This window comes from Oryzias latipes, chromosome 12 (genome assembly GCF_053564925.1).
Source record: "Oryzias latipes strain Hd-rR chromosome 12, Olatipes_Hd-rR_3.1".
In the NCBI taxonomy this organism is placed as follows: domain Eukaryota; kingdom Metazoa; phylum Chordata; class Actinopteri; order Beloniformes; family Adrianichthyidae; genus Oryzias; species Oryzias latipes.
The window spans coordinates 15,176,004-15,196,786 of record NC_136248.1 but is presented as its reverse complement, the minus strand read 5'-3'; the positions used below and the strand labels follow the sequence as shown (position 1 = coordinate 15,196,786).

At 36.5% G+C, this 20,783-nt stretch overlaps 1 protein-coding gene across 2 annotated transcripts in view; it reads right to left on the bottom strand.

The window, feature by feature from the left end:
- Positions 1-20,783, bottom strand: part of mmp17a (matrix metallopeptidase 17a) — a 122,394-nt gene that overhangs the window by 93,245 nt on the left and 8,366 nt on the right. The window contains exon 1 of one of the 2 annotated variants that reach the window (XM_078955747.1): positions 17,088-17,200. The exons of the other annotated variant lie outside the window; for it this stretch is intronic. The gene's annotated coding sequence lies outside the window, so the exon portion shown is untranslated. Of the gene's footprint in view, positions 1-17,087; positions 17,201-20,783 lie in introns of those variants that run through there. 2 annotated transcript variants of the gene reach the window in all.

The following is a 20,783-nucleotide window of genomic DNA, read 5'->3' as shown; positions in this document are numbered from 1 at the left end:
AAACTTAAAAAACTAGGATTCAGAAATACATATTACAGGTAATACAGACAAAGTCGCAAACGAGCAGTCGCTCTTCTGATATCAAACAAAACTCAATTTGAGACTGACAAAGTGATAAAGGGGAAGGATGGGCAGAACGTCGTTGTTAAAGGATGAATGGGAGACGCAGTAAATGTATATGCCCCACCTGAAAGCGATAAACTGTTTTTTAAATCCCTGTTTAATGTAATTGCTGTAGAAGCTAAGGGGATTCTAATCTGCAGAGGAGATTTCAATGTAGCCTTAAACTTTAAATTACACACAACTAGTATACACAAACATAAAAAGACTATTGCCAAATTTGTTAAATTATCCATTGAAGAATAGGGATTAATTGATGTGTGGAGAAGCTTAAATCCCTGTAAGAAAGATTATACACATAACTCCACAAGTCACAAAATACATTCACGAATAGATTATTTCTTTGTTTCTAAATCTGATATTAGAAGCATTAAAGAGTGTAAAATTGAATGTGGGGATGTGTCTGACCACAATATTCTGCACATGAAAATAAATATGTCAAATAGAAACAAGCAAAGAACATGGAGACTGAATGTTGGGATTTTGACTAATGAAGCAATTATAAAGGACATAAAAACTGACATAAAACAAATATTGATGACAATGACAATGGAGCGGTAGACCCTACAGTGCTATGGGATACTCTTAAAACAGTAATTAGGGGAAAACTAATAGCGAAAACAGCATGGTTGCGGAAAAAGAGAATTAAAAAGATATAAAGAATACTGAGTAAAATTAAAAGAACTTGAACAGCAGCTCATACATAGAAATACAACAGAAATATATCAACAAATGAATTTAAGTAAATTAATAAATATTAAAAATCAAATCAACCAAATGTTAGAAGAAGAAATAGAAAAACAAGCTGATTTATTTCTAACAAAGCTATCAGGAAGTAGGGCCTAAATCAACACAATTACTAGCCAAAAGAATTAAAAAACAACAAATGCTAAATACAATGTACGAAGTCATTGATCCCGAGACCAATAAAGTAACAAATAATCCGGAGGAAATTGAAAGAATATTCACTAACTACTATAAAAAACTATATTCCCAACCTCCTTCAGCCTGTGATAAAGATAAAAAAAACTTTCTGAAAAATATAAATCTGCCATTTATTGGATTAAATCAAAATAAAGTACTCACAACGGAAATTACTAAAGAGGAAATATTAAAAACCATAAGCTCTTTGAAAAACAACAAATCCCCAGGCAGTGACGGGTTCCCAGCCGAATGGTATAAAATATTTATAAATGAGCTGACTCCAATATTACACAGATCTCTAAACTGGACCCTACAAAAGAATAAAATGCCTATTTCATGGTCCGAAGCAATTATTTCAGTGCTTTTAAAATCAGGGAAAAACAAGCAGTCGTTCGCTAAGTATAAACCTATTTCAGTACTAAATATTGATTACAAAATCTATACATCCATAATCTGTAACAGGATAAACACATTTCTACCTGACTTTATTGATGAGGACCATACGGGATTCATAAAAAGTCGCCAGACACACGATAACATTAGGAGAACCTTGCATTTAACTGAAAGAGCCCAAAGAGAACATAAAAGTACAGTTCTCTAAGTATAGACGCTGAAAAAGCTTTTGACTGCGTTAATTGGACATTTTTATTCCTAGTGTTAGAAAAAATGGGATTTAATAACAACAATAACAAATAATAACAACAATAATAAAAACAATATATTCACAACCAACAGCTGGAATTAAAATAAATGGTAATTTAACAGAAACATTTAAATTGGAAAGATCAACAAGGCAGGGTTGCAGGCTCTTCCCGACTCTATTTGCCCTCTTTATCGCGCCTCTGGCACAGGCAATTCGTGAAAAACCTGAAATTAAAGGAGTCTCAATGAATGGCGTTGAACATAATATAGGATTGTTTGCTGATGACTTTATAGCTTACCCTGAACAACCAGAATCCATAATTCCACATTTTATGAAACTATTGAGAACATTTGAAAATGTATCGGGATATAAAATAAATATTTCAAAAGATCAGTCTCTAAAATTTAACTATGTTCCCTCTGAATATATTAGAAACAACTTTAAATTCAACTGGAAAATGAAAAGTATTAAATACCTAGGTGTGGAAATGACACTTGACATTCAAAATATAAACATTAAAAATTATTCAGAAGTACAAGAAAAGGAAAGATGGTCAACACTTCCACTAGATTTCAGCTCTAGAATCGAAATAGTGAAAATGAACATTTTGCCTCGGTTTTTATTTTTATTTCTAGCTATACCAGCACAGATCGTTGACACCCAATTTGTAAGGTGGGATAAGACAATAACCAGATTCATTTAGGACAATAAAAGATCCAGAATAAAATATGGCACCCTCCAGCTTCAAAAGAACAAAGGAGGTATGGCATTACTAAAGCTGAGAGAATACTACATCGCCTCACAATTACGGTACTTATGCTGTTGGTGTAACCCCCATTATACTGGAAAATGGAAAAATATTGAATGTGAAACATTACAAGAACCCATTCAAAACATTATTGGAGAAAAAGAGTTATATGAAACAAAGAAAAGGCATTTAGATCCCATAACAAATCATACACTAAATATATGGTTCAAACTACTTCAAAAATCCAAAATCTTAAATAATGCAAGAAAAAATAAAGTGGGTAGCATATGATATGCAGTTTAAACCAGCAGAATATGATAACACTTATAAATATTGGACTACAAAAGGAATAACAGCATAGTGCTTGTTAGAAAAGGATGGACAGCTGGAGAGTTTTGAGAACTTGTCTAAGCAATCACCTTGAAAAACAGGATTTTTTTTAGATACTTACAAATGAGAAACTACTATAAGAAAGCAATAAAGAGCGACTCCTCTGGGGATGAGGGCGGGATAGTTCAAACAATAACAAAGGCGTTTAAAGACAGCAATACTAAATTGATTAGTACGCTATATAAATCTTTAATGGAGTATGACAAAAATACAACTTTAAAAGTAAAAGATAACTGGGAAAGAGAACTAAAAATAAAGATAACTGAACAGGATTGGTTAGACATGTGGAGACACCACCATGCCACCACTGGATCCCGAACATGGAGAGAGTTTGCCTGGAAGAACCTTATAAGATTTTGCATAACGCCTAAACTGAGGAACAAACAGTTAAATACAAATCAGAGCTGTTGGCGTGGATGTGGAGAAATAAATGTTGACCATTCACATGTATTTTGGAAATGTCAGAATGTAACAGGTTTTCGAAAGATGATGGGGGATCTCACATGCAAAGTGCTGGGATACACAATTCCGTTGTTACTAGAACTGTTTTATCTGTTCATGTTCTCTGGAAACTCAATCCACCAAAGTGACAAATACTTATTTAAAGTTATGTCAGTAGCCGCCAAAAAAACGTTAACCAGGAACTAGGGCACTAAGGAGATCCTTTCAAAGGAGCAATGGACACAACAATCAACAACATATACTCAATGGAAATAATGACATACAGACTGAAACTACATGAGGCACAATCACACCAAAAGTTTAAAAAAATGGACACTGTATAACAGATTTATGAAGCACCTAGAATTGACCTTTTTATTTTTGTGATGCTGGTTTTTGATTTGTGTTCATGTAACGGAAACTAATAAAAATAAAGTTATATTAAAAAAAAAAAACTTCTTTCCCCTTTATGGGAAATCTGCTTTTTATACAGCAGAAATGAGAAAATTTTGGCCCATTAGACTAGAACAGTGTTTTTTAACCAGTTTACCTTGAGAGATGGTCAAGTGGTCAATTTTATCTAATTGGTCTAAAAAGCATTAACCATCCCCAGGATATCAGCTCTGTGTTTTTTCAAATAAGACCAGGTTTCTGAATGAGTGAGTAGATATATGAAAGATCATAAGATACTTTTTTCTTTCCATTTATTTGATCAAATGACTTTATATTGTCAATACAGAAAATAGAGTCTCCCTTATAGTTAATTAATGCTTCATTATGCATTAAATAGCTTTAACAAAGGGGCCATTATTGTAAAGTCTTACCCATTTTTTTCACCTTTTCGGTTCGTGGTGTGCCTTGTGACTTGCATGAAAGCAAAAAGTGGATCAGAATCCCGGAATAGAAAATATCAGATGCCGCAGTGAAAGGGTGGCAACATATTATGTTAATTTAATGACATGTAATGTTGTTTTTATTTTAATTATGAATTTTGCAATCCTTAAAGAAGCTTGTATTGATGAACAAAGATATTGATACAAAAATTGGCTCAAAGTTTGGGGGTAGAGTGGGGGCAACTGCCCCCCCCAGTAGCTCCGCCCCTGTTGTTTGGTACAAATATCATTTATTAACAATAAAAATAAGACGAAGTGACTATATTTGATTGCTCAAAATAAAAATAATTGGTTTATTTATAATCTGTTTTAAGCCATGATTTTTAGAAAAAGGCTGCATGGAAACATTGTTTATAAGACAATATTTCTGTTTTTTCATAAACTTGAAGATTCAGATGGTTTCTAGCAGCCATCAATGCTAAAAACAGTTTTTCTGTAAAAGTTAAAGCATTAGTTGGAAAATAAAAGCATTGAAAAAGTTTGTGACATTCCAAAATGTAGCCTTAGTGCCACACAGGATGCAGAATACTTTTTTTCTTAGATCCAACCCTATATATCCTATATGTGCTTTGACCGAGCATTTCTTTTGCTGGATTTGGATCAAAAGCATCATCTAAGTGCGAGACCAACTGACTCCAAATAAATGTATCTAACAGGAACAACTGAATTGTGAGTCCAGCATTGAAACTGACCACAGAAAGGGGGACTGGACAGCAGTTTAACAAGCAGAAACGGATCAAAGCATCAATCTCTCTTTCCAAGCCTTTTGCCACATTCAGAGTTTAGTGTGCAGTTTGCTGCCAGTCTCAATAAAGGAGAACAAAAATGATTTTGTCCTTCTTTTCTTGTTCAGGTTCTTCTTTTTTTCTTTCTGTGGAAGGAAAACCTCCCCACAATAACCTTGAGACTCAGTAATTGATGTGTGTGCCAGTCCAAAACTGTTTCCAAAATCAGGCAGCTTGGTGTGGACACAAGGAGGCTGTGGGGCATTTTCCAGCCAGAACCAGGATCACAAGCATTCAGTCATTTCTCATTTGCTTTAGCTGAAGGCACCTCGTCAATGATGAATTAGAGAAAAAAACCAAACCCTTTTTTTGTTTTGACTGCCACTGGATTATTGTCATTTATCTCTATTATTTATTTTGTGCCAAAAGAAAATCCAGCGTGGAGTCATTGCTCAACCGATTCTTCCTCCGTTGGATGTTATATGGTGGGAGAAATAACTCCAGACCACAGCAGAATCAATCTGAAAAATCTACTCATGAAGTTGGTTTTACTCATGTTAGATTTGTGTCACATCTTCTGCATATAGGATATCAGCTGGAACAAACTGAATAATGACCATGGCGCCTTTGGTTCGACCACAACCTCTTTCCAAACAGCCGATTTCCAAGAAAAATTCTTTGCCATTATCTTTCCATAGCAACAACAGCTTCAAAACCAACTAATCCCTCTTGACCTCCGCGCTGACATTTTCCTACCCTGTACTTAAAACGGATGCTGACCGGTTACTGTGTCAGTAAATTTTCTATCGATATCCAACAAATTGGGCTCAGCACAGACACTGCTGTGACATTTGCAAGGGTTACAATAAACAACGTAACCAGAACTGGGTACTAATTTATGCATGTGCATGAGGTTAAAAACAGCTTTTTTTGTGTGTGTGATCACTACAAATTAGCCCTCATCAGGATAAATCACCCCAATCCTTGTTCTAATCTGTCCAAATGACAGATGGCTTTCAAATTTGGCCACCATTAGACATAAAAGAGGAATGTCTGTGACAGAAAATATCCGGTTAGGGTGTCACGTGTCAAACTGAGTCAGTTTTGCATCAGTGCATGTAATCTCTGCCGGCTCACAATAGCTCTCTGTTTTAACCCTGACGAACAGCTGCGGAGTCCCTGCATCTTCGCCCTCCTGACAGGAAATGAGTCACTAGGAGACATTTAACCCCGCGACCTCGCTGACTCTCCAAGGGTCGCAATGTTGCACACTCCATTATAGTGTTTACACTGTTCCTTAACGCCACAAGAATGAGGTCAGATCTATTTTCCACCTCTTGGAATTTTAAAAGGTTGATGTGCGTTGGCTTTCAGCAGTCAAACTTAAGGTTAAAAATAAAAAGCTTTGAAAGGAGGATTTTAAAGTACCAGGAGATTCTTCACATCACTTTTGTTACACACTTCTTCAATAATGAGTTCCACCACTGAATTGAGAATAACAATTAAATACTACATTATAACCATACAAACAGGATCATTTAATCACATATTTAAAAGAATATGCTAAACTTTCAATGTTTGTAAGGTTTGTCTTCATACATGAAATTTTCCAATTTCATGTGAAGTTATGTTTCTGTGTTTATCTTCAGTGTATATATATACATATTTATTGAGGTCTTTCCAGGTATCTGTTGTAGCCACTCCTCCAGTTTGGGGGTCACTGCCCCAAGTGCTCCGCAGGCAACACTGTCACCTTTACCTTTCTCCAGTTCTTCTCTGAGTCCCTGGTATTTCTCCAGTTTCTCATGTTCCTTCTTCCTGACGTTCCTATCGCTTGGCACTGCCACATCCACCCCGATGGCTTTCCTCTGTTCTTTACCCACCACTACAATGTCTGGTTGGTTCGCCATTCCATCCTGTTAGTCTGGATCTGGAAGTCCCACAGGAACTTTGCCCTCTCATTTTTACTCTGGCATTTCAAGTTCATATTCTGCACCCATTTTCCATCATCCTAACTGCCTGGTAATAGTTTAATACCAATATATAATTATTTACAGCCAATAATACCCATTTGGAGCAGTGTGATATATCCAATAAACTCCAGTGTTTAAGCAGTACAGCAGATGTACTTACAAAGTTCACCAGGTAAATGCTTAGAAAGCTAATCCTGGTGCATCACATACCAAAGAGTTTTGCTTCATAACAAGAGACTTTGTTATGACCTGCTGTTCCAAACTTTAATTCATGACCCAACAACTCCACCAAGATCCACAGACAGGGAAATACATTTTTGAATGCAGATAAAAATAAATTAATAAATGAAAAAGCTCTAAGAAGGATTTTTAATTGGAAAGCTTTGACTATAAACATTTTAATCTACAAAACTGATCTTCCTAAAAGAATATTTCAGTGGCCAATAATCCATATCACACAGATTGAAATGCTCTACATCAAGGTGTCCTCAGCTTCCAATCATGCACTTTAATGACAACATTTCTTTTAACTGACGTTTGTCAGAATATCCATATGTTTTGCAGCAGATGGACTGATAACATCCTTTTTTTTTAAAATCTGTTTCTTGTTTTACATCAACCGCTTATCCTAAGAGAAACTGTACTCAAAGTATGACACCAAAAAACTCCTAAGCTTCCTGAGGTGTGCCTGATAGAAAAGCGCCCAAGAATATTCTGAAGTCGTGACAGTCGATCTAATTCTACAGAAATAAGCGGATCTTTTAGCTTCATTTGCCAAACAGATAAAAGAAATAAAAGATTAAAAAGTGGGCTGAGTGGTAGAAATATGACAAATTGGGTTGGACGTTCAGTCTGAATGATGAATGAGATTTACACTTAATTCTGTACTTTCTTACATTTGTGTAAATCTGACTTCAAGGTTAAATTTTGCAAGAAAGAAAATATGTATATACAGATGTATACTTTTATGGGAGGCTTATTTTAAGCTGTACAAAAGATTACATGATGTGCAAGACTCAGTTATTACTATCACAGCTCTAATGAAGTAGAGGAATAATCTCAGGCATCACATAGGTACTTATAATACAAACACCACTGTTAAAGATCAATTGGTGATTTATTGATGCAGAGTCCAGCGTAAGACACAAACCACCCAGAAGGTCCTCTGGCTCCAGACTACATGCCACTGCCTGGGAATCCTGAGCATATTCCCTCCTCTGATTCCAGAGACTAAGCCAAGAATGACCAACCTGCAGTCACCAGGGAAAATGGGCTCATATGTCCAAAACCAGGCCTCCAGCAGCACGTAATGCATATCCAACAGTTGAACATATTTGTTAAACAGATGAACTAAATAAAAATATAGTTAGGGATCCAACAAAGGCAAACCTCAACTTATTGGTCATGGTTTTGACCTGGTTAGATATATGACTATTGTGTTACACAATATTAACAAACTCTAAATAAAATTTTAAAAAATCATTTTTTAATTTGCCAAAAACAAGTAATAATGAAGATCACCCTTTCAGTTGGCTATACTAAGCCAGGTGTAACACATATGTTTAAGACTTTCAACGTAAAAGTATGCAAACTATGCAGTAGAGATGCAATGATTCACTTTCCCCATGATTTGGTTCAATGGTGTAACATAGGGTTAAAGTGAGAATTGTGGCATCCCAAGCAGCCATCTCATACTGGATCCTCATAGGAGTCAGAAGTTTTACACAGAATGACAGAATCTAACTGTGGCTGAATCAAAATTGGAGCTTTTTGTGTTATAAACCCACCTTGGTGTCCTCTGTCAGTTTCCAAACATGCTAAGGACACAGCTGCAGAAACGTCAGCATGATGAAAACTAACTGTTGATCTCAAATTACCATTCATGTGAGTTGGAATATTTTCTTCAAATGTGATGATTTGTCCCTTCAGATATTACATATTTTGATTATAAAAGGCTAAACTAGCATTTTATATATAGTATTTTTTACTATGTTTATATTTCTGAGCTTCAGTCTAAGCAGGGTCTCAGTTCTTAAATAGTTATATAATTGCAAGTAGTGCACACGAAATGGTTTAAAGAAAGAGTTTATTCCAGCTTTGTAAACAAGTCGGGATTGGGTCTAAATGATTAAAAAAAGAATACATTAAAAATATGAAGTCTGGTCAGAAGTTTAATTTAAATTAAATTCATGATTTCCCTTTGGCAATCCATAAAGTATTTCTGAGCTAAAATCTGAAGTAAATTATGTAAAACAGTTCAATTTAAACTTTAAGAGAAGTTAATTGAATATCAACTTTGCTTTGAACTTAGTCATATTTTTTGAGTTACACTCAGTGGATATTTTTCTTTGGTGATACTAAGTTTAAGTTGTGTTAATGCTGGATTTCATGTTATTTTACGAGTCAGTAGTAACTCACGAGCTAACAAAGTTTATCATAGTTTCTCTTGCAAAAAGGTCAATCTTTATGTCTTTAAAACAAAAATCTGCAGAAATAAACTTAATTTTACATATTAATAAAATTTAATTTTGACAAAAGGATTTTTAGCAGAGAACAAAAAAATGCTGTTTTTAAAAAAAAATCAAATGACTAAAATACACGTCCCCACTTTTTTTTTCTTTTTTTTTTTTAAACACAGTAAATCTTACAACAAAGTATTAGGGCCAACATAAAAAAATAAAAAAAATGATTATATATTTTAAAATAAAGTCATAAAATAATGAGGAAAATTTTTTAGTTTACGAGAATTAGGTCGTAAATTTATGAGAAAATAGTTGTAATTGACGGAAGTAAACTAGAGCCATACTTTTTCGAAAATAACATTTATTGCAAAAGCCCCCAGCCACGTTATGCGCCGACTAAATCCATCAATGCTGCTATGATAGGCTATAAAATTACAACTTCATTTGGGTAAAATATCAACTCTTTAACTCATATTTTATTATGGTGGCCCTAATACGTGATTGTAGAATTTGAGTGTCCTATTTTAATGAACTGTTTCAACAATCTTTACATATACACACACAATATATATATATATATATATATATATATATATATATATATATATATATATATATATATATATATATATATATAGCACAGACCAAAAGTTTGGACACGCATTCTCATTTAAAGAGTTTTCTTTATGTTCATGATAGATTCACACTTAAGGCATCAAAACTGTGAATTAACACATGTGGAATTATATACATAACAAAAAAGTGTGAAACTACTGAAAATATGTCATATTGTAGGTTCTTCATAGTCGTCACAAAAACCATCAAGCGCTACAAAGAAACTGGCTCACATGCGGACCGCCCCAGGACAGGAAGACCAAGAGTCACCTCTGCTGCGGTGGATAAATTCATCCGAGTCACCAGCCTCAGAAATCACAGTTTAACAGCAGCTCAGATTAGAGAGCAGGTCAATGGCACACAGAGTTCTAGCAGCAGAAACATCTCTACAACTGTTAAAAGGAGACTGTGTGAATCAGGCCTTCATGGTAGAATATCTGCTAGGAAACCACTGCTAAAGTAAGGCAACAAGTAGAAGAGACTTGTTCTGGCTAAAGAACACAAGGAATGGACATTAGACCAGTGGAAATCTGTGCTTTGGTCTGATAAGTCCAAATTTAAGATTTTTGGTTCCAACCACCGTGTCTTTGTGTGACGCAGAAAAGGTGAACCGATGGACTCTACATGACTGGTTCCCAGGGCTATTTGACCAAGAAGGAGAGTGATGGGGTGCTGCACCAGATGACCTGGCCTCCACAGTGACCAGACCTGTACCCAATGGAGATGGTTTGGGGTGAGCTGGACCGCAGAGTAAAGGCAAAAGGGCCAACAAGTGCTAAGCATCTCTGGGAACTCCTTCAAGACTGTTGGAAGACCGTTTCATGTGACTACCTCTTAAAGCTCATAAAGAGAATGCCAAGAGTGTGCAAAGCAGAAATCAAATCAATAGGTGGCTACTTTGAAGAACCTAGAATATGACATATTTCCAGTTGTTTCACACTTTTTGTTATGTATATAGTTCCACATTTTGATGCCTTCAGTGTGAATCTACAACTGTCATAGTCATGAAAATAAAGAAAAATCTTTGAGTAGGTGTGTCCAAACTTTTGGTCTGTACTATATCTATATCTATCTATATCTATCTATCCATCTATCTATCTATACATAGATATATATATCTCTATATAGATATATATAGAGATATATATAGTACAGACCAAAAGTTTATATATATAGTATTTTTAATTAAATGCTGCAAATGCCAAGACAGAACTAAAAGACCCAACTTGTGTCAGTAAGTCCTCTTTTTTTTTAAAGACATCCTTCATGTGTTATGACTCTTCCCCCTCAGAAGCTCATTTTTCTAAAGTGACACTGTCATCTTAGAAAAAGTGCAAGCTGCTGTAATGGCGGATATACACTAAGGATAACATAAAAATTTGCAATTTCTACTTATCAATCCTCTGAATTTTAAAGAGACCTTGGTTTCACTTTGGATATTCTCGACTTTAGCAAGGCTCTGTAGATGGTATGTAGTGAAATGGAAAGGCATGAATGTAGGATGTGGTTAATATTCCAGAACACTAGTTTGTAAGCAGCTGGCGTATGCATCAATCTGCAGAAACACTCAATCACTTCACTTCAGGACGTATTTAGTTCTTCTCTAGACACAATGCGCATTTAATGGGATCTCCGTCTGACATGTTGAAAGAATGCAATACACTCTGACGACCTGCTCGTTCCAACACACACTTTCCATTTACTTGAATGTGAAAATCTCATTTCCAAGAAACCTGGAATGAAAAAGTGTCGTAATTTGCATGTTTGCAAGTGTGAAAATGTGACAACAAGGATTAAAAATGTCTTTGCAAGTGACTTGCTTAATCCTGGGTTTGAAAACAGCTGGTTCTGTGGAGAGCTGAGACTCAACTCCTGTCTGTTCCCCGGGGGAGCAGCGAAGAAGGTGAGGAGACACATGTCAGCGGAAATATGTTCTGATGCATAAGAAGTGCATAAAGAGATTACCTCTGTGAATTCTGTCAATATTGAGGAGCTAGGGGGGAAAGGAGACCAAAAGGCAAAGAAAGAATGAAGAGTTGAGAAAGTGAAGAATACAATAGGGGACTAAAAATAAAGTGGAACCACACTGAACAGAATGAACCTCAACAGACCTCTTTTTTTTTTTCCTAGAAGTTTTTCACACAGCATGTATAATTTTGTACGCCACACTTTTAGGAACAACAAACACTGGTGGAATTCAGCCTTTTTGTAAAAATGTGGATAGAGTTACAGTCCCATCAGTTGTCTGACACCAGGGTTACCAAAAACTTGATCTCCACATTTGATCTCTCCATAGGGGAGCCATAAGAACACGCACCCTTGTGATAAAACAAAGAAAAATGGAGCCTCAGCTTTCGAACCACTTCAGCATAGCCATTTAAAAGAAAAAACAGTTCAAAGTGTCACTGTTCACTTCAATGAAATTAAAAATGTAAACCCAAAAGTGTAGAAAGCAAGCAGAGCTGGGCAATATGGCCAAAAAATGAAATCTCCAATTTTTTCGATTTTTTTTCTCCCTGCTATTATTTTCTTTAACAAAAATCCAAAACAATGGAATATATTAGATAAATAATAAGATAACATAGTTTTTTTCTCCAAAAGAGCAAAGAGTTGGAAAAATAAAATCTCGATTTTCCCAACAATAATTTGTCTGTAACAACAAATTTGAATTAACCAAAATAATCGATTATTCGCCCAGCCCTAAAAGCAAGTATTGATAAGTGTAATGCAGTAAAAAGTATAGTTGATAAAAAATGTACAAGATATGTTAATCAAAATGAATTTAAAGGGAGGATATTGACAATGCATTCTTTATTTACTATAATTTTATACCAGAAAATTATTGAAAACCTGAGAAAGAAAACCTTAATTTTCCCTCTAGGAGATAAAAAAACCATAGGCCTATTACATCGTGTTTTTTTGTTACACTTTCATGTAAATTATTTGAGTAATAAATATGTTTAATGTATGTTGATGCTTCTAAATGTTTCCTTTTTAACAAGTTAATTTTGTTTGGGAAAAAAGTCAGCAAACCAATAACACTTAACACTTAAATTAATTTAAAAAAAAAAATAACCTAAAAATGCTCAGTGCTTCATCAAAACCGGACATGAATGAATGTCTCACACTGAAATAAACAGTGGATAAAAGTTCCGGGGTAATTTTAGTTGACAAAGATTGTGGCACAGCATCTAATACGCAGAAGAAATCCACAAGAGGTTTAGGAGATCCAAACTGATGGAGCCAATTACAAAAACCCACTGTAACTGGAGATCATTTAACAGACCCCAAGTTTCAGTGGCTTCGCTCAGGGGAAAAACCCCCAAACTTTCTTTGAAGCTCCCCTCTCTGTGGGCGGTAAAGCGGCATGACACTGAGAGAAAGCCCTGAAGGCAGAGGAGCTGAATAAAGCTTGGCCACTTTCCCTTGATAGCAAAAGATAAAAGAGAAGACTGTCAAGTTAGACATAAATAAACATACAAGCTCTTAACTATCACAGTGTCAATCCTCCACTTGTTTTTTTCTGTTTCAACCATCCATCTCAGAGTGTAATACTGAGGATTTTCACTTTGACTTCAAAATAGTGGCCCTTTTGAAGTTATTCTAGACTTTTTCAGACAAGGAAATAATAGTGTCTCCCAGCAGTCTGGCCACTTCTTCAGACATGCCTGTGAAAGAGACAGAGTGCCAAGGTGGACGCTCTGCATTTGCCTTTCACACACAGTGAAAGACTCAAATTACTATGACAATCTTAGTTCATCGAGTGTGCAGTGCTTGTGTAAAACAGCTTAAAGAAACCCAAAATGCCCATCATCAGTAGGGGTCTTATCTACCATCTTTTCATCAACTGTCCGCTAACATTTTTGGGTTTTCAAGATACATTTTTCCCTATTTTCCTGATTTAAAAAAAAAAAAAAAGAAAATTCATAAAAACGATCTTCCGATCATCTATTGATTTATTGTAAAAGAACTCCCAGCGGTCTTATAATAATCATTACGCCATTTTGGGGCAAATTTAAAAAGAAATGTCTCATTTTTGTAGGACCAACCCTGTGGAGTAACCCTGCCCACACTTCCCAACATCAGTTTTTTGCACGTTCTCCTGCTAGCTTACAGCCCCTCACGTCCCCCAAAGTAACATTACCCGCGTAACAAAAATGGCGAGCAACATTGGAGCTATCCAGCCGTACAGTCTTGATCCAGATACCAGCTCAGATAAGGAAAACGAAGACGCCCATGAATCTACAAGTGGAGGCTCAGAATGGAGGGGAGCAGGAAGCTAGTGGCCCGCCGATTATAGCTTCTACGTCACACCTACAACCTTTTCCTTACAGCATTTTTTCTTCTGCACCTGAGTCACAACAATAAAGGAATACTCAATCGCAGTTTTAAGCTTAACTTTCCTTATATAGGTTTTCCATCAGCAGACAAATGCCACAAGATCATGTTAACATCAAAAACATGATTTTCATCAGAGTGGGTCTTTAAGTGTTTTTCTTTAATTACAAACAACAACAACAATGAAAAAAATTTTGTTTTTTTTAAACATTGTATCTGATTTTGTCTCTATAAATACAAATTAAAAAAGCACCACCAGCAATCATGGATAATGTAACTTTAATTTTGGAAGTACAAAAACATATCATTTACGACACAAAACATGTATTTTACAAGGATTCAGTGAGGAAGGAAAGTTTTGAATGAACCACTGGACACACAGGTGGCAGGACAAACCACTCCTTCAGGGACCAGGGAGAGAAGGGATTGGACCGGAGACGCAACGCAGACGATGTAAACCAACTGAAGGTTATGGGACAGACTCCCCACGCACCGCAGACGGACCAATGTAAACCAGGCATGACACTACAAGCTCTGTTAACCAAGCTGCAACTGGTTGCCATGTAAACAAAACTGGTACATTTGTTAAGGTAGTAACTATCGTGGACGATGGGCCAGAAAAGACTTTGGTTGTAAAAGTATTTGTTTTCATGTGGACAGAGTGGTGCCCATAGTAATCCGCATGTTTGTGGCAGAGCAGGTTAAATCTATGAGAAAGTATTAGACTTGGAATCCATGTTTATAGCTACCATATAAAGTTCAAAGGAGTGTTTGTGGGGGAATACTTAAAGACTCCCTGTGTGCACGCATGGTACAGCTCTAAAATAGCCCCAGCATGTCACAAAAGTGATCCTTACAATATGTCTCTGGCTTTGGCAGAGGAATGCAAGCAGCTGGCATTTCCACATTCACCCCAGACGCGAACACGCTTATGCATCTCAATGTGTAGTTTGGTCTATTTTAAACTGGAGCCTAAAAGAGCAAAGGCCTGCTCTGCGGTTTAACCTTAATGCAAATGTAAAACTGATCCTACCCTTCACACATAACTGCAGTCCAGATACTTCTTAAGTTTTAGCAGACTGTTAGTAAGTAGCTCATTTAACTCACTTAATAGGAAGCTGAGAATCATTTGTGGACTGCAGACGGTAGTTGTAATCATCAGTGATAACTGGATAGAGACAAAAGTTATTTCTACCACCCACTCAATCTCTTATAGTCTTCCTCGCACTTCTGTAATACTCCTCACTTAGATACCTTTGGGAAATCAGATCATGACAACATAACTCTACTTGGGAGTTGACTCCAAAGACGATCGGCAATCACCCTAATCCGCTCCCTTTTCCTTTTTTTATAGCCTCTTTTACTTTCTGAGACATCAATTTTAGAGACAAACTATGAGCTCACTGGTGTGGTGGTGACCATCACTCAAAACGCACAAGCCATCCTGCATGAAAAAAATAAAAATAAATACACAATCAAAAAGAGGCATACACACACAAACCCACATTTGCTACTATTCTGCCAATTTCTGCGAGTAATTTCAGAGTAGCTTTGTTGTTGCTTTGGGGTTTTCTTGATCCAGCTATTAAAGCGGTCCATTGGCAGTTTGGTTGGCAATGCTATAGATTATTTCAGCCAGCACAGGACCAGAAACCACTGCAATTACAAGAAGGAATCGGTCTTCTGAAATGGAACAGCCACCACAGCCTTGATGTGGTCGAAGACAAGGAGGAAGGCAAGACTCCGCATGTTAAAATAGAAGGGTCCACATGGAGCTGATTTGAGGTTGTCTCTATAGGAGTCGTGGTGCTGGCCTGCACAAGTAATAGAGCCTGTTGGAGCCAATGGAAAAACACAGCCTTGCGTGCGACTATGTCGCAGAAAATCAGCCCGGCTTTGCCACAATATTAAATATATTGCTGCTGTTTAACCAAACTAAAAAAGAAAAGTCACTGGTGCAAAACAACTGTGCCAAGGCAAGAGGCACAAAGTATAGATTTCACAGGTAGAAAAGGAGTAAATATTCCAAGGCATAGGACACATGCAAAGCACTGGCTATAAAATCTTCAGTGATAGAAATTTCTTTTAATGATTTTTTCCCAACATTCTCACTAAAAAAACTGAAGAAAATTGTGTTTTTGTTGTTTTTAACATGTTTTTGCTGCATTTACTGATGATGGAGGACAAATACAAAGAAAATTCATTCATTCATTCATTCATCCATCGTTAACATGCCAATATAGCACAGGGGTTAAAAAGCTCACAGTTGTGACGCAGCAACTGAAATGACGGGCCAAAGTCTCCCTGCTACTCTGATGCAAACACTGGCAGACAAATAGATCCATGTTTTCCTTGTATGACATGGAATCTGGCTCAAAACTGTACAGCTGGATAGCTCCAATATTGTTTTATTTCTGTTGCACCAGTGACGTAAACAGAGAACTCTCAGTTATGTGTGACAGAAAAGGGGGGCAGGGTTACTCCTCACCAATGGCGTATACTTATGGTGTATACTTATATAGCGCCTTTCTTCCTACAAGGACAAAGCGCTTTACAGTCACAGACCCATTCACCCAGTCACACACACATTCACTCACACATTCAGACACTGGTGGCGGCTCCGCTGCCAAACACAGGCGCCTGCCAATGGTCATGCCCAAAACTCAGAGGCAAATTTCTAATGAACTCCTGCCACTCTACAGAATGTCCTAGAAAACGGCACAGTTTTTTTAAAAATTTTGGCTGAAAACAACAGAATCATAATTAAAAGCTAATGCTTTAAAATAGATGAAAAGATGATCGGAGGGGAACTTACATGTTAAGTCAATCCCACTGTAGAGATGATGGTTGTGAAAATTCATGAGATAGATTTAATAGTAGTGATAGTATTTATTAAATTGACCAAAAGAAGAAAAAAACTAAAATATGATCTAAAGTGCAATAAAACACAATCTCGATGTGACATGTTTTGTGCGACAATCCTCAAAAAAAGGGGAAAACAAAATAATATAGCAGTAAGCAACTGAAAACCTTAGATTAGCATCATCAGCAACAGCTGTTGTTGACTGACAAATACAACCTGGTGTGTCTGTGATGTACGCATAAACCAACAAAACCACATAAAAAAGGCACCGGTACCCACAAAACTGGAGATGAAACTTCGCGTAGGACACATTTTTTTAACTTACTTTTCCCTTCTTTTTTTTTTGCAATTTTTACACAATATTTTAAAACGAAACAATCTATTTTGCCTCTTTTAAGGCCCTTTCAAACTGGGATGTTGGTTGGCATCAAAGTTTGTTTCTTTATTGGTAGTTCACTTTGTTTAGCAAATGTAAAACCGTATCTCAACTCACAGATAAGGGGAAAAAACTTTTATGGCAATGAAAGTCAGGTGCATTTCAGCAAATGCATATGAATTAGATCAAAGAATGAACCAAGGGGAGAGATATAAGGAGTGTGTCTTTTAAGCAACCCGAAACCTCATTAAGGGAAATTTAAAAAATCTTAGAGAATGTCTTGCTGAGAATGTCATGCAAATCATCTTTTGATCTATTGTAAAGAATCGTTCTCAATGGTCTTTTAATTATGATTATGCTGTTTTAAGCCAATATAAAAACTTGTGTTGTTTTCTAGGACATAGTTTCTGCAGAGTGGCAGGAGTTCATTAGAAATTAGCCTCTGAGTTGCTGCATTTCCTGTCATTCATTTGTATATAGCCCCTCATACCTCCAAACTAGCATTACCGGTACAACAAAAATGGCCCTTTGGAGCTATCCAGCTGTAGAGTTCTGAGCCAGACACTAGCCTGGACCTGGAAAACAAAGACATACATGGATTTATTCGTCTACAAGTGGATGCATCAGAATGGAGCGGAGCAGAGAGATTGTGCCCCCCCAGCATATTCTTGCACCTAACAAATGCAAGTTCTTCTTTTTTCCAATTGCATTTTTTTGTCTGCTGCTGATTCACAATGATACGAACAAAGAAATACTCAGAAATGCAAATGTAAGCTTAATTGTATGTCTAAAAGCACATTGGAGTGGGTCTCCATAGCCCCTCTTAAACACCTTGGAAATACTTATATAGTTAAATAGTTTTTTTTCCTGTTCCCTTGTCTTGAATTCATTGACAAGATTTATCAAAGGGTAATTGTGTACCTCAAAAATTCGCTATAATGTCCCTCATATTCATATCACTAGTTATTTATTAGATGCCCATGAAGGGAAGACATATCTAGTGTGTGAGGGGGAAAAGGTTTTACTTCAGTCAAACTATCAAAAAATAAGCTTTGTCCCACTTGGCAACAGTCCAAACGACTGATTAAAAAAAAGAAATAAAAAAAAAGAAAATACAGCACAGAAATGACCTGGAAGCTTCACATGATATTGCCGTGGAACAGTTGAACCCAGCGACTCCAAAACTATTTAAAGTTTAGCATCAAAAGGTAAAAACTTTCTCTGATTATTTCTCATGTGCTTTCTTCTCTGGTTTATCCCTCATTTCTTTGTAGCCATCCTTCCACTATACTTTTCATGACTGCGTCTGCATCCAGATTTCTCTTTGAGCCCCTTTCTAGCCCTCTAGTTATATTCAGAACAACCATGATTTCATGGTGGAGGGGGAGAGAAGGAGCCTCCAATTTGGGTTGTCGGAAGAAAACGTAAGGAGACTAAAAAAGCTGAGGGAACAAAATATGATACTGCTGAAATTCCCACTTAAGAGAAGCAAAGACAGAGCTAATGAGAAGTAGTGGCAGAGGAGCTGAGCAGGCCACTTGCATGCGACTTCAGCCTTATGAGGTCTGGCAAGGATAGGTGGGTGGAGAAAGGCAGCTCGGAATAGGCTTTTTTTTTTCCTTTTTACTTAATGGACCCGAGACCAGATGGTGTTCTCATTGAGTAAATTATAAAACTAAATGAGAATTAGATGCCGCCTTGCAAGGAATGGGGTTCCCTTTAGGCATTCCCAACCCTCTAATCTCCTTATGTTCCTTATAGCTCATGGAGTGAAAAATTACACAATCTGACAAGAAAAAAAATTTTTTTTTTTAAGTTTGCGCTCAATCAAAACCTTTTTGTAGAGCCAAACATCTTCCCCTTGTATTCGGACATCTAATGTGACAAATTATAAAAAAAGTGAGATTTAAGAGGAAATATTCTAAATATAACAAAGGAAAATTATATTTTAAAGACCTAGTCTGATGAAAATTGTGTTTTTAACATGTTCTTGTAGTGTTTTTCTCACGATGGAAGACATTTATGAACAAAAGCAATCAAAAACAAAAAAGCTTGTGTTTGAGTATTTCTTTATTCAAATCGTTGTGAATGAGTAGCCGGTGAAAAAAATTACCATTGGAGAAAGTTCGTAGCTGTAGCTAGAGAGCGTGTAAACAGATGGATGTCGGGATGTGGAGGGAGGCTTCCTCCATGCAAACAGTCCCACTCACAACTCCTTGCCAAATTTCTATTGAACTAGCAAAGGAAAAGATTTCTTTTTTGTCAGGAACTGGTGTAGGATGTAGGACTGAATATGCAGGAGACCAGGCATAGTGACAGGAACTAAAAGATTTAATAAAAAAACCTAAACATGACAGAACCATGGGAGAACCAAACTGGTGCCGTAAAACAGCAGAACAGATGACATGACAATGAGAAACTGAAAACCAGACACTTAAATAGACTGAAGGTGATTGACTAAATGAAGCCAGCTGTGGACGATCAACCTGAACCTGGTGAGACGGACAAAGAAAACAGAACATGATGAAAAACACCACAGAAACCCAAGCACTGAATCCTCACTTTTTTAAATTTTGGCTAAAAACGACATCATCATGATTAAAAAATCACTGGGAACGCTTTTAAAATAAATAAAAGATTATCAAAGTGGGACTTCAAATCAGAAATTAAGCATTTTAAAACATTCATTTGAATACAAAGCAATCAACTCTAAAATGATGAAAATATTTGGGACATGAGCATTGTGGGGACCCCCCCTTGCCTCTGGAGACCTACTTGCATTAGGAGGCGCAGCTGCTTCACACAAATTGCGAAGCACCAGAGCGAACAAACTCCAGTCTGGATAAAATTTTTAATCTTTTTGTTTTATCCTCACAAATCCTTGGTTTCATGTCAAAATTGCATTCTAGCAAATTCAAATCATTCACTGTTTCAGATTTCGTTTTGATGATTAAAAGTCCTCCTGTTTCCATCCTGTTTCTTGAGTTTTTAACGTGTACTTGTGGCATTTTTTTTCTGAAAGAGAACAAATGGAATAAGAAATCATTTCATTTTTGCAATCCTAAGTATTTCTCCTTTTAATGCGCTTTCATTCAAACTCGCAATGACGCTCGGTTTGAATTAATTCACTGTTGTGATGTCACAACGGCCCAGGAGTGCATGTGCATTGAGCAGGCTCCCTGACCTGTCCCATCCAACAAAAGGATCTGGTTGCAGACAAGATCCCGTCTAGCGTGCACAACCTCAGGTGCGGCAGGATAAAATGGCACATT